We start from the raw sequence: 23,759 nt of genomic DNA, 5'->3' as shown, positions 1-23,759 counted from the left end.
CCTTCTTCACAATACCGACACTCTCGGTTGCACCTTTGCTCTTCTTGTTAGAAGGGCTTGAAGCTTCGAACTTCCTTTTGCTAACAGTGAAATCATTTCTTTTTGGGACATGTGACTCAAGGCCCCTCGCCACCTCAAACAACCTATCAAAAGAATCCATCGACCCCCTGCTAATCTTCTCTTACAAGTTATCATTCAAGGTTCAATAAAAGTCTCCCATCAACATACGATAATTACCGATGTACTCCGGGCAAAATTGGGTCTTTGACAAGAAAGTGGACTTGAGAGTGTTAAATCCATTGACCCTTGCCGCAAATTACGTAACTCATCTCTTAACCTAGAAAGATCGGCATGAGTTTGGTACTCTCTAAAGAATTCCACCTTGAAATCTTCCCAAGCTAAGCTCATACATTGCTCTTTAACAATAACTTGAATCCTTCCATCCCACCATAGCTTTGCATCACCTCTCAACATACTACTATCGTACCTCGTCTTCTTATCAAGAGGAAATTCACTAGTGCGGAAAGCCCCCTCAATATCGGAGATCCAATAAGTACTTTTGAGAGGATCCCTCTCACCATTGAACGTGGGAGGTTGGGAAATCTTGAAGTTCTTGTAAAGGAAGTCTCTTCTCCCAACATCACCCTAATCACCTTCCGCATTTACACCTAGAGGTTTAGAGAACTTCTTTTCAAACTCATCTTGAACAATAGCACCCACTTGTTCCCTTATGAGATCGGTTATTTGTTCACCAACCGAATCTTGAAAGACTTTCTTGACCTTCTCTAGAAAAGCCGCGGAATTGCTTTCCAAGATGGCCTCTACCTTGGTTGTGAAGTCATTGTCATCACTTTGACCCCCATTATCATGCCCCTTTCTTGTCAATAACGAAACACATGTAAACCACACAAATCCCATCTTGCTCAACACTCATCGTACCTCACTCGTTTGACATGATTTTAACCTGTAGCAATGGTAACTAGTCATTGTTACGTGAGCATGTTGCATCAACTCGTTAGTACGACGACTATCTTGCTTGACGATCACAAACACTAAAACAATATAATCACAACATAGTTAGTTTACCTATACTAAGGCACCAACCAAATCCACGGTCCGATCCGTATCCTACGAGTCCCGCATTTAATGCATACACAATAAAGTCTAAGTCTAGGCACCTATCACAAGTCACCTAAATCCCTTAAACTATGCTCTGATACCACTTGTAATGACCCAACCCATCATTAAACTGACATAATTTTTTTTACATTAATAATATTAATAAAACACCATATTCGATTTCAAAATGCATTCAAACTATCGTACATGTTTAAATCACATTAAAACGTTTCATACCATAATTCAAGTATCAAAATGGGCATAACAACCCATTAGTTTACACGACCCGTTTAGTACAATTCAAAATATAATTTTCGACCAAAGAGTTTAAGTTCCAGACAAAACACGAGGATGGTGTTTGGGGTTAAACTACCCAACTTAGGTCGAATCCAAAAGTATCCTCCAAATGTCCACAAGATGGAGATCTCTAATCTACAAGGTTACCCTAGCCCTTATCCGCACACGAATCTATAAAAAGTGTACACAATGAGAGGGTAAGCAAAACGCTTAGTGAATGCAACAATTATACATATACATATTAATAACTCCAAAATTATACATGTTTTTGAATACATTTTGAGGAGTTATTTTGGCATTTTAGAGTCATTTTAAGTAATTTAACATACAAAAATGGATAAAATCAAGAAAAATGTATTTTTAATGTTTTGTTTGAGTAATATGTTAAAATAAGACAAGAAAACAGGAAAAAGGAGCTAAATATTTAAAAAATGCTGAAAATCTGTGTGATGTCACCGTTTTGGCCATATCTTGAGCATTCGGACTCCGTTTTCGACGAGCCACCTGTCAAAACGTCCGCAAGACAGAAATCTACAACATAATGGAGGAAACCATCGGCTTGGTTAAAGTGAAGCCACCGGATTTGTAGTGACCCGAACTTTTCCATGTTTATATATATTAAATGAAATTGTTATTTACATGATTAAGTGTTTGCAACATGTTAAGCAATCAAACTTGTTAAGACTTGATTAATTGAAATAGGTTTCATATATACAATTGACCACCCAAGTTGACCTGTGATTCACGAACGTTAAAACTTGTAAAAACTATATGATGACATATATATGATTATATATATATAGTTAACATGATATTATTATAAGTAAGTATCTCATTATGTATTTTAACAATGAGTTATATACATAAAATTGAGTTTATTGAATTAAGAAACTCGAAACGATATATATAACGATTATCGTTATAACAACATCTTACTAAATACATATGAATCATATTAAGATATTGATACACTATGTTTAGTCATGATAAATAATAAGTAAACATGTCATTAAGTGTATTAACAATGAACTACATATGTAAAAACAAGACTACTAACTTAATGATTTCGAAACGAGACATATATGTAACGATTATCGTTGTAACAACATTTAACTGTATATATATCATACTAAGATATATTAATATATCATGATATCATGATAATGTAATAATTTAACATCTCTTTAGATATAATAAACAATGTGTTAACAACATTTAACAAGATCGTTAACCTAAAGGTTTCAAAACAACATTTACATGTAACGACTAACGATGACTTAACGACTCAGTTAAAATGTATATACATGTAGTGTTTTAATATGTATGCATACACTTTTGAAAGACTTCAAGACACTTATCAAAATACTTCTACTTAACAAAAATGCTTACAATTACATCCTCGTTCAGTTTCATCAACAATTCTACTCGTATACACCCGTATTCGTACTCGTACAATACACAGCTTTTAGATGTATGTACTATTGGTATATACACTCCAATGATCAGCTCTTAGCAGCCCATGTGAGTCACCTAACACATGTGGAAACCATCATTTGGCAACTAGCATGAAATATCTCATAAAATTACAAAAATATTAGTAATCATTCATGACTTATTTACATGTAAACAAAATTACACATCCTTTATATCTAATCCATATACCAACGACCAAAAACACCTACAAACACTTTCATTCTTCAATTTTCTTCATCAAATTGATCTCTCTCAAGTTCTATCTTCAAGTTCTAAGTGTTCCTCATAAATTCTATAAGTTATAGTTTCATAAAATCAAGAATACTTCCAAGTTTACTAGCTTACTTCCAATCTTGTAAAGTAATCATCCAACCTCGAGAAATCTTTCTTATTGTTGGAAATTTAGTGTAATTGAGGGATTTAATCTACACTTGTAAATGGGTTAGGAGGTACGGAGTGTACACCCATTAAGTGATAGATTACCCGGACCCGAAAGTGGTTTTCCATTATAAAAAATTTGAGTGATTACGGAAGTATTATTCCTGCACTAGGTGAAACATCTCCATCGTGGAAATAAAACAAACAACTCTATGAAAAGGATTTAATCGATTTCCTTGATTTGGTTGTTGGAAATAAAACAAACAACTTTATGAAAAGGATTTAATCGATTTCCTTGATTTGGTTGTTGGAAATAAAACAAACAACTTTATGAAAAGGATTTGTTTTAGATTTGAAAAGGAAATTAGTTAGTGAAACATCTCCATCGTGGAATAATACTTGTTTTTTGGGTGCCTATAAATAAGGACTATCATTCATGAGAAAAAATAGATACAAAAACACCTTAATACTCTTATGTAAAAGAGTTCTTGTTTACTGCCAATAACAAGAACTAATCTCTGTCTTATCCCAAAGTGATATTCGTGTAACCCAGGTAATAAGGGTCGAATAATTACTTTCGGAAAGTGATACCATGATTCAGTGATTTATCCGGCTATCGATTATTTTACCCTACACGAAATTTCAATAAAACCTCCAACAATCGAAAGTAATTATTTGTTATAATCGATGGCGACTACGATGAAACACATGAGGTCGAATTTCTCTAAACTTGATAAGTTTGAGGGAATTGATTTTAGGAGATGGCAAAAGAAGATGCACTTCTTTCTGAGTAGCATGAGTGTGGTGTACGTACTCAGCACACCAATTCCTGAAGATCATGGTGATGATGCCACTGTTGAACAAATTCGGAAAAGGTTCAAGTGGGAGAACGATGACTACATCGCTAGAGGTTTAATCCTCAATGGTATGGATGATTCCCATTTTGATATTTACCTAAATGATGAATCTGTTAAAGAACTATGGGACTGTTTAGAAACCAAGTATATGTCTGAGGATGCTTCTAGTAAAAAGTTCCTTGTGAGTAATTTTAATAATTACAAGATGGTCAATTCTAGACCGGTCTTGGAACAATACAATGAGCTCATTCTTATACTTGGTCATTTCACACAACATAAGATGAACATGGATGAGTCTATTCAAGTCTCAAGCATAATTGATAAACTACCTCAATCTTGAAAAGAATTTACACATTCTTTAAAACATAAGAAGGAGGAGTTAACTCTTGTTGAGTTGGGTAGTCATCTGCGTATTGAGGAATCCCTCAGGTTGCAGGATAATGACAAGCCAAAGAGCAACGAAGTTGCTGGTACGTCTGTTGTCAATATGGTGGAACATAAAAAGTTTACTAGTAATAATGACAAAAAGGGAAAACGTAAACATCAAGGTAATAACAAAGTTGATCCTAATAAAAAGTCTAAATTGACTTGTTGGAAGTGTGGTAAATCTGGACACTTGAAGAGGGATTGCAAGGTTATTTTTGGCACTAACAATGCTAAGGGATCTAGCACAAATGGTTCGGGCAATGATTCGAACAACCAAGCCCCGAAAGGTCAGAATATATTTAATAATTCAATTGAGAATTATTATGTTTCGTATATATCTGAGATTCGTTTTGTGCAGGATGATGATGTTACGTGGTGGGTTGACTCTGGAGCTACTATTCATGTATGTAAGGATAGATGTTGGTTCAAGACTTACGAGTCGGTGACTGATGGATCAATTCTTCATATGGGAAATGAGTCAACAGCCTCTATTCATGGACGTGGTCGTGTGGATTTAAGTTTTAGTTCTGGAAAGATTGTTTCTTTGTTTAATGTTTTGCATGTACCACAAATTAGGAAAAATTTGTTTTCAAGTAATATGTTGAATAATTGTGGTTACAAGCAAGTTATTGAATCTGACAAGTTTGTTCTATCTAAAAATGGTTTATTTGTTGGATTTGGTTATTTAAGTAATGGAATGTTTAGACTAAACATTGAACATGTAAGTGTTGATATTGCTTGTATGTCTACTACTAGTATAAATAATTCTATTCTTTGACATGCTAGACTAGGACATGTACACTTTAAAAGAATGCAAGATATGTCTAAAGATGGATTAATACCGGCCTTTGATATGAACAATGAAAAGTGTAAAATGTGTATGTTAACAAAGATCACTAAGAAACCTTTTCAAAATATACATCGTGATACTGAGATTTTGGAATTAATACATAGTGACTTATGTGATTTGCATGCAACTCCTACTTTAGGGAACAAGAAATATTTTGTGACTTTTATTGATGATGCTTCTAGGTTTTGCTATGTTTATTTGTTACATACTAAGAATGAAGCATTAGATAAATTTAAAAGATTTAAAACTCAAGTAGAATTACAACAAAAGGCATTGATTAAAAGACTTAGAATGGATAGGGGAGGTGAATACATTAACCAATTGTATTTCCAATCCATTGGTATTATCCATGAGACCACAGCTCCTTATACTCCACAACAAAATGGTATATCTGAGAGGAAGAATAGGGTCCTCAAAGAGATGGTTAATGCCATGTTATCCTATTCGGGTTTAAGTAAGGGATTTTGGGGAGAAGCTATATTAACAGCTTGTTATTTGCTTAATAGAGTTCCTAACAAAAGGAACAAGATTACACCTTATGAACTTTGGAATAAAAGAAAACCTAACTTGAACTATCTTCGGGTATGGGATTGTAGGGCTGTTGTAAGACTGCCTGATCCTAATAAGAAAAGTTTGGGTGAAAGAGGTATAGATTGCATATTTATTGGATATGTTGAACATTCCAAGGCTTATAGGTTCTATGTTATAGAGCCTAATGAGTTTGTCTCAATTAATTCTGTGATTGAATTAAGGGATGCAATCTTTGATGAAAATCGATTTTCATCTATACCTAGACCAAAGGATATGATTCTAAGTAACAATGGAATCAATAAGGATTGTAATGATGAAGTCTCTGAAAAGGCTGTTGATCAGTCACTTGAGATTCGAAAAAGCAAAAGAAAAGGGAAACCTAAATCATTTGGACCTGATTTTCAATTATACTTAATTGAAGGTTCTTGGGATGATGTTTCTAGCCAATATTCGTATTATTTCAATGTTGATGATGATCCTAAAACATATGATGAAGCAATGAGGTGAAATGTCCCGTTCTTATTGATTAAAAACGTTCCATATTAATTGATTTCGTTGCGAGGTTTTGACCTCTATATGAGACGTTTTTCAAAGACTGCATTCATTTTTAAAACAAACTAAAACCTTTATTTCATAAATAAAGGTTTAAAAAGCTTTACGTAGATTATCAAATAATGATAATCTAAAATATCCTGTTTATACACGACCATTACATAATAGTTTACAATACAAATATGTTACATCGAAATCAGTTTCTTGAATGCAGTTTTTACACAATATCATACAAACATGGACTCCAAATCTTGTCCTTATTTTAGTATGCAACAGCGGAAGCTCTTAGGATTCACCTGAGAATAAGCATGCTTTAAACGTCAACAAAATTGTTGGTGAGTTATAGGTTTAACCTATATATATCAAATCGTAACAATAGACCACAAGATTTCATATTTCAATACACATCCCATACATAGAGATAAAAATCATTCATATGGTGAGCACCTGGTAACCGACATTAATAAGATGCATATATAAGAATATCCCCATCATTCCGGGACACCCTTCGGATATGATATAAATTTCGAAGTACTAAAGCATCCGGTACTTTGGATGGGATTTGTTAGGCCCAATAGATCTATCTTTAGGATTCGCATCAATTAGGGTGTATGTTCCCTAATTCTTAGATTACCAGATTTCGATAATTCAACCATAGAATGTAGTTTCACGTACTTGTGTCTATTTTGTAAATCATTTATAAAACCTGAATGTATTCTCATCCCAAAAATATTAGATTTTAAAAGTGGGACTATAACTCACTTTCACAGATTTTTACTTCGTCGGGAAGTAAGACTTGGCCACTGGTTGATTCACAAACCTATAACAATATATACATATATATCAAAGTATGTTCAAAATATATTTACAAAACTTTTAATACATTTTGGTGTTTTAAGTTTATTAAGTCAGATGTCCTCGTTAGTAACCTACAACTAGTTGTCCACAGTTAGATGTACAGAAATAAATCGATAAATATTATCTTGAATCAATCCACGACCCAGTGTATACGTATCTCAGTATTGATCACAACTCAAACTATATATATATATATATATTTTGGAAATCAACCTCAACCCTGTATAGCTAACTCCAACATTCACATATAGAGTGTCTATGGTTGTTCCGCAATATATATATATATAGATGGGTCGACATGATAGGTCGAAACATTGTATACGTGTCTATGGTATCTCAAGATTACATAATATACAATATAAGTTGATTAGGTTATGGTTGGAATAGATTTATTACTAACTTTCACGTAGGTAAAATGAGTAGTTTTTATCAATCTTGTTTTACTCGCCATTTCTTCATTTCTAATCCGTTTTGAGTGATTCCAGTGGCCAAGGTTTCGTATTGAACTTAAATTTATGAATCTAAACAGAAAAAGTATAAGTTTATAGTCGTAAATACAAGTTACAAGTTGTTTTTGAAAAGAGGTAGTCATTTCCGTCAAAAAAATGACATCTTGATGACCATTTTGAAAAACATACTTTCACTTTGAGTTTAACCATGATTTTTGGATATAGTTTCATGTTCATAAGAAAAATCATTTTTCCATAAGTATAGCTTTTAAATCAAAGTTCTTCTTAGCTTTTAATTATCCCAACCAAAACAGCCCCCGGTTTTACTACGACGGCGTATATCCAGTTTTATGGTGTTTATCGTGTTTCCGGGTTTTAAATCATTAAGTTAGCATATCATATATATATATAGAACATGTGTTTAGTTGATTTTAAAAGTCTAGTTAGAAGGATTAACTTTATTTGCGAACAAGTTTAGAATTAACTAAACTATGTTCTAGTGATTACAAGTTTATAACGTTGAATAAGACAGCTTTTTATGTATGAATCGAATGATGTTATGAACATCATTACTACCTCAAGTTCCTTGGATAAACCTACTGGAAATGAAAAAAATGGATCTAGCTTCAAAGGATCCTTGGATGGCTTGAAAGTTCTTGAAGTAGAATCATGACACGAAAACAATTTCAAGTAAGATTTGCACTCGAAATAAGATTGTTATAGTTATAGAAATTGAATTAAAGTTTGAATATGATTATTACCTTGTATTAGAAAGATAACCTACTGTAAGTAACAAAGGTTTCTTGATCTTGGATGATTACTTGGAATGGATTTAGAAAACTTGGAAGTAAACTTGCAATCTTGGAAGTATTCTTGATTTTATGAAACTAGAACTTTTGGAATTTATGAAGAACACTTAGAACATGAAGATTGAACTTGAGAGAGATCAATTAGATGAAGAAAATTGAAGAATGAAAGTGTTTGTAGGTGTTTTTGGTCGTTGGTGTATGGATTAGATATAAAGGATATGTAATTTTGTTTTCATGTAAATAAGTCATGAATGATTACTCATATTTTTGTAATTTTATGAGATATTTCATGCTAGTTGCCAAATGATGGTTCCCACATGTGTTAGGTGACTCACATGGGCTGCTAAGATCTGATCATTGGAGTGTATATACCAATAGTACATACATCTAAAAGCTGTGTATTGTACGAGTACGAATACGGGTGCATACGAGTAGAATTGTTGATGAAACTGAACGAGGATGTAATTGTAAGCATTTTTGTTAAGTAGAAGTATTTTGATAAGTGTCTTGAAGTCTTTCAAAAGTGTATGAATACATATTAAAACACTACATGTATATACATTTTAACTGAGTCGTTAAGTCATCGTTAGTCGTTACATGTAAGTGTTGTTTTGAAAACTTTAGGTTAACGATCTTGTTAAATGTTGTTAACCCAATGTTTATAATATCAAAAGAGATTTTAAATTATTATATTATCATGATATTATGATGTACGGATATCTCTTAATATGATATATATACATTAAATGTCGTTACAACGATAATCGTTACATATATGTCTCGTTTCAAAATCATTAAGTTAGTAGTCTTGTTTTTACATATGTAGTTCATTGTTAATATACTTAATGATATGTTTACTTATCATAATATCATATTAACTATATATATAACCATATATATGTCATCATATAGTTTTTACAAGTTTTAACATTCGTGAATCACCGGTCAACTTGGGTGGTCAATTGTCTATATGAAACCTATTTCAATTAATCAAGTCTTAACAAGTTTTATTGCTTAACATGTTGGAAACACGTAATCATGTAAATAACAATTTCATTTAATATATATATAAACATGGAAAAGTTCGGGTCACTACATGAGGTCTCAGGATGTTGCATTCTGGAAAGAGGCAATTAATGATGAGATGGATTCTATCATGGGCAATAACACTTGGGTGTTAGCTGATCTACCTCCTGGTTGTAAACCTTTCGGTTGCAAATGGATCTTGAAAATGTCATACCCCGTCCAAAATCTCCCTGAACGAATACAATAACATCTGGTAACATTGCGATGAACTGACGTCTATATGTCATGAACGCCTCCATGTAATGTCTCTAGAATGAGTAAATGCACAGCAAAAGGTTTCTTTCATACCTGAGAATAAACATGCTTTAAAGTGTCAACCAAAAGGTTGGTGAGTTCATAGGTTTATCATAAAACAATAAAATTCATCATTTTGATAGACCACAAGATTTAAATGTGCATGGTACAAATGGGCCCGAATCCTATATCCACCTGTAATGTACATGCTCTATCTTTTAAATACAGTACATCTTTCTCGTGTACGAAACCATTTTCATAAATCATAGTAACCGTACACATATCTTGTGCACAAAATAACATACACATAACCTGTGTATAAAATATTCTCTCGATATATAACATTGATATCAATTGGTGGCAATTATCATGTCCACATAATTCAATGGTGGCAATTATCATGTCCACATAATTCAATGGTGGCAATTATCATGTCCACATAATTCAATAATAATTCGCAGAACTTCTGTCTGCATAATAATTCATTCGAGGAATGTTTTGCTTGTGTCTATCTCGTCAAACATTTATAAAAGCATTTCATGTATTCGCAGTTCAAAATATATTTCAAAAGCATTTAATAAAGCAGTTGTAAAAACAGCGCATGTATTCTCAGTCCCAAAAATGTAAAGAGTAAAAGGGATCAAATGAAACTCACCGTATTGTATTTTGTAGTAAAAATACATATGACGGCATTGAACAACTAAATAATGTAGGGTTGGGCTCGGATTCACGAACCTATATTAGTTTTATATATTAAAACGTATAATCGAAATCGAACAAGTTTGTACATTAATATATTTCATAAATTAGTAATTTATTAACTATATTTATTTATATATTTTAAATACTTAAAATTTGTATAACTATATATATATATATATATATATATATATATATATATATATATATATATATATATATATATATATATATATATATATATATATATATATATATATATATAACAAATTTAAAGTAATAGATATGTCATGTATTAATATTTATCCTATATTGATGTTTAGAAAATATCATATTAGGTATTAAAAACTTTATATTAATATATTTGAAATAATAATAATAACAGTGATAGTAATAATAATGATAATACTAATAATAATAATGATAAAAATTAATAATAATAATGTTAATAATAATTTTACTAAAAATGATAATGTTAACAATGATAATATTTTTATTCCTAATAATGATAATATTAATAATAATGATAATACTACTAAAAATAAATAAGAATGTTATATGTTAATAATAATAATAATAATAATATTTGTGATAATAATAATGTTTATGATATTAATAATAATAATAATACTTTTAATAATAGTAATAGTAATAATAATAATAATAATAATAATAATAATAATAATAATAATAATAATAATAATTTTAGTAGTAGTAGTAATAATAATAATAATAATAATAATAATAATAATAATAATAATAATAATAATAATAATAATAATAATAATAATAATAATAATAATAATAATAAAAATAGAAAGAAATCTACCTTTAAAGTATCAAGCTAAAAAAAAACAACGTCCATGCCCAGGCTCGAACCCGAGACCTCTCGCTCAAACCCAAAATCCCTAACCACTCCTCTGTTCGTTACTTTTTTGTTTATAGTTAGAATAAGTAATACTTAAACTAAAATTTTCTGTTTCCTATTCCCTCTTCTTCTTCTACTTTTAAATATCAATCGACTAGGGTTTTTAACCATCATCGTCACATGATCATAATCATAATCATTCGGTTCATTAACAATTTATCAATGTCATCATCATTCATGTTCATTATAACAGGAACATAAATAGAGCTGTGCAGCAGTAGTAACGATAGCAAGGGTTCGAGAATTGCAATAGAGAAATGTAATATAGCAGCGACAGGAATAGGAGTAGAAGCAGGAGGTTGGGTTTCGTTCAAAACAAAACTCAACTAGCCTTTCTACGGTCCAACAGCAGATAGCCCAAACAATATTGGGTTCAGTTAAATTAAATCCCAAATAGCAGCATATTTGGTGTGTTATATTCGTAGCAGCAACAGTAGGGTTTCCTGGTTCCTTCTCAGCAAAATAAATCAATCGAACGAAATCTTTATATTATCCTCCACGTCATTTTCCATTATATGTATCATATTAGCTACCTGACCCACCAATTAGTGAATATGCTAAAGTGATCAATACTATGCGGGTACTTTTTCTTTTTCTTTATTTTTTTTGTTTTTCAAAAGAGAACAAGACTTATTGGTGAGTGGGGTTATATGATAGGGAAGGAAAGAGGAAAACTGAATTGCAATTCAAATAGAAAATAGCTGCAGCAGGTCCGTAGGTGTGTGGTTGGTTCACGGGTTCGAAACAGAAAAGAGAAATAGAAAGAGATGACAGACAAAGGTATTCGAAGGGGGTTGGCTATGGTGATTCGAGTGTTTGTTTGGTGATAATGCTTATCGGGTTTCTGATCGAGGACGAGAGAGAGATCGAAAGGTAGAGAGAAGGATGGGGAGAGAGATGATGGTGTATGGATTTTATGTTGTATGCATCGTGTATGTGTGGCATTTGAGCTGCAACAAATATAAAGTAACAATTGAAAAGAACAACAAGCGTGGTGTGGTGATGTGGTGGTTATGGGTGATGATTAAGTGGGCTTGTTAATGATGAAGGTTCTCATTAATTTGGTTGGAGATGATGGTGCCCGTATGTGGTTGATGGAGACTGGGTGTGATGATTCTTAAAGGGTTACAATCGCGAGTAGAAAGTATGATGGTTCAGTGATGGTGGTAATAGTTTATGGCTTTTTGATGGTTTTAATGGTGATTGATTAAATGGTTGATGAGGGGTTCTTGTGGTGTCTTGCAAACAGACAACGAAGAAGCAACAATAAAATGGTTCGAAGATGGTAATAGTTTAATGGGTTTTGAGTAGCTTAAAATATCAAGGTGGTGGCGACTAGATATTCTCACAATGGTGAGGAGATTTGTACTCAAACAAACAACAACTAAAATAGTTTAGTTTGTATTCATGTTGTAAACAGAATAGATATTGGATAGGTGATTAATGGATGGATGTCTTTATATTACTCCGTAGAGTTTTAAATTTGGAGGAGCCAATCACACAGTAGTATAATATATTAATTTATCAATCCTTCAATCAGTAACAGAAATAAACATGTGCACAAAATTATAGCAGCCTTAAATTTTAACCTTATATGCCGACAGTTTAATAGGGATAGAATTTCGTACTCCGTTGTTAATTAGTGGAGGATAAAAAGTCTTCAAAAAATTCCATATTTTTAAATTAATTATTTTTATTTATTTTGATCATTATGGTATAAAATTCGATCATTAATTTATTAAATAAAAATTACCTCAACTCTCCCTCTCATTTATGGGTGAAATATAAAAAGTGTTAAAATTTAATAACGAAATCCTAAATACATTTTTAGTAAGCCTAATATTTATAGAACTCATTTTCGGATCACCATTTATTTTAAAATCATATAAGTTTAAATTTAACTTACTTAATATCACTCGAAACAGCAAACGAGTATTACAATCATTTAATATTTATTTATTTTTTTAATATACTTTATTTATATATAGAGATATATTTTAAATAATAATTATCATAATATCCTATTTTTATTTTATTAACGTTTAATAACAACAACATATAATACTTCAAATTATATTTCGAATTATTATTTATATATACATACACACATATCTATTTACATTTAATTGTTCGTGAATCGTCGAGAGCAGTCGAAGGTCAATTGAATATATGAACACCGTTCCAAAAATTTTTCTAGACTCAACATTACATACTTTGCTTATCGTATCAAAATCATATAAAGATTAAGTTTAAATTTAGTCAAAAATTTCCGGGTCGTCACAGAAAAAGAAGATGAAGGTAGATGGAACTATTGAAAAGTTCAAGGCAAGGTTAGTCATTCAAGACTTTGGACAAAAAGTCTGGAATTGACTATTTTGATACTTATGCTCCTGTGGCACGTATCACTACCATTAGACTATTGATTGCTTTGTCTACAATTCACAATCTGGTTATTCACCAGATGGATGTGAAGACAGCATTCTTGAATGGTGAATTGGATGAGGAGGTTTATATGAACCAACCTCAAGGCTTTGTCATGCCAGGTAATGAAGGCAAGGTGTGCAAACTTGTGAAGTCCTTATATGGTTTGAAACAAGCACCTAAGCAATGGCATCAGAAATTTAATAATGTAGTTTTATCTAATGGTTTTAAATTAAACCAAGCAGATAAATGTGTATATAGCAAATTTGATGATTCTGGTAAAGGAGTTATAATTTATCTATATGTTGATGACATGTTAATCTTTGGGACTGACCAAAGTCAGGTTGATTTAACAAAATAATTTTTATCATCAAAATTCTCCATGAAAGATATGGGGGAGGCTGACGTTATCCTTGGCATTGTGATCAAATGTGAAAGCAAAGGAATTTCGATTTGTCAATCTCATTATGTTGAGAAGGTGTTGAAAAAATTCAATTGCTTTGAATGTACTCCTGTGAGTACCCCTGTTGATCCAAGTGAGAAGCTTATGCCTAATCAAGGTGAAGCTGTATCACAACTTGAGTATTCTCAGGTGATTGGCTGTTTGATGTACGCCATGACTTGTACAAGGCCGGATATTGCTTTTGCTGTAGGAAACTGAGTAGATATACTAGTAATCCTAGTACTCATCACTGGCAAGAAATTAGGCGGATACTGAAGTACTTGAAGAAAACTATGGACTATAGTTTATCTTATAATGGGTTTCCTTTGGTAATAGAAGGATATTCTGATGCGAGTTGGATAACCAATATTGAAGATCATTCTTCAATGAGTGGTTGGGTGTTCTTGCTTGGGGGAGGTACTATTTCATGGGCTTCTAAGAAGCAGACATGTATTACCAACTCAACGATGGAATATGAGTTTGTTGCTTTAGCTGCTGCTGGTAAAGAAGCAGAATGGCTTAGAAACTTGATCCATGAGATACCATTATGGCCTAAACCTATAGCACCCATGTCTATCCATTCTGATAGTGCTGCGACATTGGCAAAGGCTTATAGCCAGATGTACAATGGAAAGTCTAGACACTTAGGTGTCAGACATAGCATGATTCGTGAACTCATCATGAATGGGGTGATTTCTATAGTGTTCGTGAGGTCACAACAGAATTTAGCTGATCACTTGATGAAGGGATTGGCAAGAGACTTGGTTGACAAGTCTGCTGTGGGGATGGGTTTAAAGTCCACATAAATGTCTAATTATAAGATACCCAATTCCCATCCAATGAAAATTAGAAGTTGAATTCAATGCGGAAGGCTTATACTTAGAAATTTGGAGTACATAAATTTTATATCATCCCAAGGTAAGGTATGTACTCGAACCTGCTGAAGGTGAGGTTGAAGTCTAGCTTCTTAACAGTTCATTTGAAAAAGTGCAAGAACATGTGCATGACTGAAGTGAACTACCTATGTGAATGTGAAGTTTTGTCGCTTCAACAAAGCTTGGACTTTTAGCTTTGGATACATTCATGAAAGGATATGGACACATGGCTTGTAAAGTGTCAAGATAGCTTTAGAGTATTTAAAAACTTATGTGTATATTATTTTCAGTTATTCAAATGGGTTGAAGGGTTCAATTCTTAGAACACCCAGATTCTCGAATATTTAGAATGTGTAATGTACTAAGGTAAAAATTCAATCTTCAAGATATTTTCATTTATGCATGAGTTTTTGTTTTAATTTGTTTAATTCTCATGAAACGAATTGCACTAAATTAGGGAGGATTGTTGGAAATTTAGTGTAATTGAGGGATTTAATCTACACTTGTAAATGGGTTAGGAGGTACGGAGTGTACACCCATTAAGTGATAGATTACCCGGACCCGAAAGTGGTTTTCCATTATCACAAATTTGAGTGATTACGGAAGTATTATTCCTGCACTAGGTGAAACATCTCCATCGTGGAAATAAAACAAACAACTTTATGAAAAGGATTTAATCGATTTCCTTGATTTGGTTGTTGGAAATAAAGCAAACAACTTTATGAAAAGGATTTAATCGATTTCCTTGATTTGGTTGTTGGAAATAAAACAAACAAATTTATGAAAAGGATTTGTTTTAGATTTGAAAAGGAAATTAGTTAGTGAAACATCTCCATCGTGGAATAATACTTCTTTTTTGGGTGCCTATAAATAAGGACTATCATTCATGAGAAAAAATAGATACAAAAACACCTTAATACTCTTATGCAAAAGAGTTTTTGTTTACTGCTAATAACAAGAACTAATATCTGTCTTATCCCAAAGTGATATTCGAGTAACCCAGGCAATAAGGGTCGAATAATTACTTTCGGAAAGTGATACCACGATTCAGTGATTTATCCGGCTATCGATTATTTTACCCTACACGAAATTTCAATAAAACCTCCAACACTTATTTACAGTAAGATATCTTTCTAATACAAGGTAATATTCATATTCAAACTTTGATTCAATTTCTATAACTATAACAATCTTATTTCAAGTGGAAATCTTACTTGAACTTGTTTTCGTGTCATGATTCTGCTTCAAGAACTTTCAAGCCATCCAAGGATCCTTTGAAGCTAGATCTATTTTTCTCATTTCCAGTAGGTTTATCCACAAAACCTGAGGTAGTAATGATGTTCATAACATCATTCGATTCATATATATAAAACTACCTTATTCGAAGGTTTAAACTTGAAATCACTAGAACATAGTTTAGTTAATTCTAAACTTGTACGCAAACAAAAGTTAATCCTTCTAACTTGACTTTTAAAATCAACTAAACACATGTTCTATATCTATACGATATGCTAACTTAATGATTTAAAACCGGAAAACACGAAAAACATCGTAAAACCGGATATACGTCGTCGTAGTAACACCGCGGGCTGTTTTGGGTTAGTTAATTAAAAACTATGATAAACTTTGATTTAAAAGTTGTTCTTCTGGGAAAATGATTTTTCTTATGAACGTGAAACTATATCCAAAAATCATGGGTAAACTCAAAGTGGAAGTATGTTTTCCAAAATGGTCATCTAGACATCGTTCTTTCGACTGAAATGACTACCTTTACAAAAATGACTTGTAACCTGTATTTCTGACTATAAACTTATACTTTTTCTATTTATATTCATAAACTTAAGTTCAATATGAAACCATAGCAACTTGAAACACTCAAAACGGATTTAAAACGAAGAAGTTATGGGTAAAACAAGATTGGATATTTTTGCTTGTTGTAGCTACGTGAAAATTGGTAACAAATTTATATTAATCATATCCTAGATAACTTATATTGTATTATACATGTATTCTAATATATTATGTAATCTTGGGATACCATAGACACGTATGCAAATGTTTTGACATATCATATAGACCCATCTATATATGTTATTTGGAACAACCATAGACACTCTATATGCAGTAATATTGGAGTTAGCTATACAGGGTTGAGGTTGATTCCAAAAATATATATACATTGAGTTGTGATCTAGCCTGAGATGTGTATACACTGGGTCGTGGATTGATTCAAGATAATATATATCAATTTATTTCTGGACATCTAATTGTGGACAACTAGTTGTAGGTTACTAACGAGGACAGCTGACTTAATAAACTTAAAACATTAAAACGTATTAAAAATGTTGTAAATATATTTTGAACATACTTTGATATATATGTACATATTTGTTATAGGTTCGTGAATCGACCCGTGGCCAAGTCTTACTTCCCGATGAAGTAAAAATCTGTGAAAGTGAGTTATAGTTCCACTTTTAAAATCTAATATTTTAGGATGAGAATACATGCATTTTTATAAATGTTTTACGAAATAGACACAAGTAATTGAAACTACATTATATGGGTGAATGATCGAAGCCGAATATGTCCCTTTTGCTTGGTAACCTAAGAATTAGTAAACTGATCTACTAATTGACGCGAATCCTAAAGATAGATCTATTGGGCCTAACGAACCCCATCCAAAGTACCGAATGCTTTAGTACTTCGAATTCGTTTTTATCATCTCCGAAGGATTTCCCGGAATGATAGGGGATATTCTTATATGCATCTTGTTAATGTCGGTTACCAGGTGTTTACCATATGAATGATTTTTATCTCTATCTATGGGATGTATATTGAAATATGAAATCTAGTGGTCTATTATTATGATTTGATAATATATAGGTTAAACCTATAACTCACCAACATTTTTGTTGATGTTTTAAGCATGTTTATTCTCAGGTGATTATTAAGAGCTTCCGCTGTTGCATACTAAAATAAGGACAATATTTGGAGTCCATGCTTGTATGATATTATGTAAAAACTGCATTCAAGAAACTTAGTTTTGATGTAATATATTCTTATTGTAAACCATTATGTAATGGTCGTGTGTAAACGGTATATGTTAGATTATCATTATTTGATAATCTACGTAATGCTTTTTAAACCTTTATAGATAAAATAAAGGTTATGGTTGTTTTAAAAATGAATGCAGTCTTTGAAAAACGTCTCATATAGAGGTCAAAACCTCGCAACGAAATCAATTAATATGAAACGTTTATAATCAATATGAACGGGACATTTCAGGATTGGCCAAGGAAGCCGCTAGCTTCAGGTCAAAAAGTCAACATTTTGACGGGCACGTTTTTCTTGGCCTCCAAGCTCATATCTGAAGTGAAGCCGCCGGCTTGACATCTGAAGCTGCCGGCTTGGACCTAAAACTAGTTTTTCTTGAGCGTAATGATCAAGTTTTGAGTGGAAAAAATTCACGGTCAAAGGAAGCCGGGGGGCTTCGTACGAAGCCGCTGGCTTGGCACGGATTTCGAGGTCTATAAATACTGGTAGAATTTTACAGTTTTCAATGTACCTTTTCATTACATCTCTCTCTAGTTACGAATTTCGTTTGTTTAGGGTTTATTTACGGTTTATTTTTAATGTAAAGTTGATATTTATCATTGGATTCAAGTTTTATGCAAGTTAATTCAATTTTTCTTCTTCTTTAATCACTTTATTAAGGTACTTGTTCTTTTAATTTATTGCATCTACTTTATTTATTGTTAATTACTTCTGTTCGTCTTCCACTATGAACTAAACGTTCATAGTGGTTACGTGGACGAAAACTAAACTTTGTCTTGGAATCAGATGAAGCCACCGGCTTCACCAGTCAAAGCCGTCGACTTGACTGGAATAAAGCCGTCGGCTTCGTGCTTATATGCGTATAGTTTCTGGTACTTTTCCAGATCTGTATGGTCAAGTTTCTGTGATGATAATTAAACTGTTTTGAATCTGTTTTGTTTTAATATGCTTGTTTTCCATGCTTAATGATTAGATAACATGATTTTAGGATTGATTAGTACTTAATCCAATGATTTATTATTTAATTCATGCTACTTGTTTAGATCTAGTCAATCAAACTTGTTAAATTGGATTGCATGCAACTAAGTTAAATAACATAATAGTGATAAATATGTTGAAGTTGAATTATGCTTATATAATGAAGTTTAATATTGTTAGGCTTAGTCAAAGATCCTCCATTTGGATGTGTTTAAATACTGATTGCGTGAGAACTAAGTAATAATTGACTATCGGCTAGTAACTTGAGTTGATCTACTTGATGTTTAATAGCTTATATAATTTGTCAGTCTATTTACATGTTGATCCACATCATAAAGTTAATATGCATCATGTAATTGAATTGAATACTAAGAATTAAGATGTTAGTCTTGCACATCACATGTCTAGCATGTGCTTTAAGTCCTGCCTAATCAATGATATGCAACACTTGTCTTAACCTGTTTAGGGATAATGATTGGTCTATGATTATTATTTTTTCTTGTGTTAATATAAGTCATGAAACTTACCTAATATGATTCTCGTACAAGTTGTTCGTTCATGTAACTACTTTTATTTATAATTGCTTATTTTAAATCTTTATTTCTTGCTTTATATTTTGTTCATTGAAACCCTATCTTCAATCGTCTCTTTCTTAAGAGATAAGAATCTACAACTTTAAAAACACATAAAAATCTATCTTTAGTTCTTTAATAAGAGGTAAGCTATATAATAAAACAACTCTTATCTGCTTCCACACTCTATTGGAACGATAACCTAAAATACTACATCTGACCGGGTTTTGTTGCTCGTTAGGTGTTAAAAGTAAAATAAAGGTTTTATAAATTTAAAAGTTGAAAGGGAAATTAAGCACTACTGCACACACTTTTGACACATCAAATTTTTGGCGCCGCTGCTGGGGAGCGCGGTAAATATGGAAATTGGATATATTTTGGTTATTAATATTTCTTGAAAATAAGTGATGACGGTCTTTCTTTAGGGGAGGGTTGCTGGGGTTCCGATTTAAAGGCTCCTACTCGAACCTAGACGCTGACGGTTACTTAAGTATTGAAAGATTCAATAGGCTGATTTATGTTTGATTATTCGTTGTTAAGCGATAAAAGTTGTTCTATAAAATACTTATACATATAATATTAAAATTTATATTTATAGTTACTATCATAATTATAATTAGTTAAATTTTAGCATATTATTATAATATTAAATCTTAGTTATTTATTCCTTCCATATTATATTAGAATCTTAATTCCCTAAATCTACTTCCTAGAACATTTGAAAATGACAGAATCTATTCCATTATCACAACCTACCAAATTATCACCTATATTATTCGAGGAGGATAGGTTGCTAGAAAACACTAGGTTAGTGGAAACTGCTCCAATTTTAATGTTATATGACATTGATTCTTCTCTTGAGGAAGACTTTCAGGAATTAATGGATGTAGACACGGGGGATTTAACACCTATAAGTATTAAGGATGAAGATCTAGATGCCGAGTTTGACGAGTTTATGAAGGTCAACATCAATGATGAATCCGAGAATGAACTGTTTGAAATATTTACTAAGAAAGAGCTTATACCGGAAACACCACTTGAAATATGTATAACTCCGATAGACTTCGTGTATCCTCAAGAAATTATCAGATGTGAAATGGTACTTAAAGACCCGTTTTAGCAAGAACCCACAATGAAAATAAACTTATTACCGCAAGACCTACACAATGGGAGACTAATTATTGACACTTGAGTTAATTTCAAAATTTTGAACAAACAGCAAATTAAATATATCTTTACAACCCGAAGTGTTAATGATTGGTTAACGTTATATGTCGCCTGATAAGTGTGGGGGAAGTTAAACCCCACTAAGGAAAAATTTAAATGGGGTCGAGTCAAGCTTATGACTCGTTAATAAAGAAGAACGTATTTGTTTCCTTTTTATTAGTGATTATTTGAATAAATGGGGTGATTGGGTGAGTGTTCTTCAAACTCAACTTCTGCAACTATCCTGTAACTACAATCTACTTGCAAGTAACATCCTTCTTCTCCCTATTTACTATTATTTATCTTTCCTATATTTTTATAAGTCTGAATTTATGCTAGTGAGGACATAGCATGAAATAAGTGTGGGGGAGGGGTGAATTCTTCACTTAACTAAAAACCCAAGATAAATTTTTTGAAAATTGTTACGGAAATTCCAATAAAATGAGGTTTTTATGATTTAAAAATCACACTTGATTTTTTTTAAAGGACGCGTTCATATACATTATAAATGATTCACAATAGTTGATTACATCGCGAGGTATTTGACCTCTATATGATACGTTTTACAAACATTGCATTCGTTTTTAAAAGACAAACTTTCTTTACATCAAAAATTGACGGCATGCATACCATTTCATATTACATCCAACTATAATTGACTTAATATTAATCTTGATGAACTCAACGACTCGAATGCAACGTCTTTCAAAGTATGTCATGAATGACTCCAAGTAATATCCTTAAAATGAGCTAATGCACAGCGGAAGATTTCTTTAATACCTGAGAATAAACACACTTTAAAGTGTCAACCAAAAGGTTGGTGAGTTCATTAGTTTATCATAATCAATGATTTTTGTAATAGTAATAGACCACAAGATTTCATATACATAAACGTTTTAATGAAAATATTCTAAGTGGTTGAGCACTTGGTAACCATACTTAACATTTAATCAACGTCGCATATTCCCTTTATTATGAAATCTCACTACACTGTACCAAGTGTAGTCACTGAAACGAAGTACTGTGCAACCGTTGAATACTGGTCGTCCAGTCTGGTTGGGGTTGTCAGGCCCGATAGATCTATCAATAGGATTCACGTTTACAATACCGCATGTAAATGGTAGTTACCAAGGTATTAGGGAAAAATATGCAAAGTGGTACAACTCAACGTAGAATATGTTTTTAGTACTTGTGTCCATTTCGTAAAACAGTTATAAAATAGTGCATGTATTCTCAGCCCAAAAATATATATAAAAAGGGAGTAATGAAACTCACTTGTGAGTCGTTGATAGTAAATAATATTATTTTTCAATTCGATGAAAAATACGATTCGGCCTTCGATAGATTCACGAACCTATAATAATAATAATATGTATCAACTACACTATAATTATATTTGATTAATAATTATATCATACTTATATGATACTTTAAATTGTCAAGTTAGTAGTCCAATGTTAGTGGTCCAACAGTCCGATAGTCCAATTGTAGTGACCCGAACTTTTCCATGTTTATATATATATATTAAATGGGAAACCGTTGAAAAGTGGGAAACCCCAAAAAACTCCGAAGCATATACGTCAATTTTTAGGACTAGCTGATTACTACAAAAGGTTCATCCAAGACTTTTCCAGAATAGCAAAACCCTTGACTGCATTAACGCATAAAGGGAAGAAATTTGAATGGAAGGATGAACAAGAGAAAGCGTTTCAGTTATTGAAGAAAAAGTTAACTACGGCACCTATATTGTCATTACCTGAAGGGAATGATGATTTTGTGATATATTGTGACGCCTCAAAGCAAGGTCTCGGTTGTGTATTAATGCAACGGACGAAGGTGATTGCTTATGCGTCTAGACAATTGAAGATTCACGAGCAAAATTATACGACGCATGATTTGGAATTGGGCGCGGTTGTTTTTGCATTAAAGACTTGGAGGCACTACTTATATGGGGTCAAAAGTATTATATATACAGACCACAAAAGTCTTCAACACATATTTAATCAGAAACAACTGAATATGAGGCAGCGTAGGTGGATTGAATTGTTGAATGATTATGACTTTAAGATTCGTTACCACCCGGGGAAGGCAAATGTGGTAGCCGACACCTTGAGCAGAAAGGACAGAGAACCCACTCGAGTAAAATCTATGAATATAATGATTCACACTAACCTTACTACTCAAATAAAGGAGGTGCAACAAGGAGTTTTAAAAGAGGGAAATTTAAAGGATGAAATACCCAAAGGATCGGAGAAGTATCTTAATATTCGGGAAGACGGAACCCGGTATAGGGCTGAAAGAATTTGGGTACCAAAATTTGGAGATATGAGAGAAATGGTACTTAGAGAAGCTCATAAAACTAGATACTCAATACATCCTGGAACGGGGAAGATGTACAAGGATCTCAAGAAACATTTTTGGTGGTCAGGTATGAAAGCCGATGTTACTAAATACGTATGAGAATGTTTGACGTGTTCGAAGGTCAAAGCGGAGCATCAGAAACCATCAGGTCTACTACAACAACCTGAAATCCCGGAATGGAAATGGGAAAACATTACCATGGATTTCACTACTAAATTGCCAAGGACTGCAAGTGGTTATGATACTATTTGGGTAATAGTTGATCGTCTCACCAAGTCAGCACACTTCCTGCCAATAAGAGAAG

Source organism: Rutidosis leptorrhynchoides, chromosome 10 (genome assembly GCF_046630445.1).
Source record: "Rutidosis leptorrhynchoides isolate AG116_Rl617_1_P2 chromosome 10, CSIRO_AGI_Rlap_v1, whole genome shotgun sequence".
NCBI classification, from domain to species: domain Eukaryota; kingdom Viridiplantae; phylum Streptophyta; class Magnoliopsida; order Asterales; family Asteraceae; genus Rutidosis; species Rutidosis leptorrhynchoides.
The sequence above is the reverse complement of the archived record's forward strand: the minus strand, read 5'-3'. Positions refer to the sequence as shown.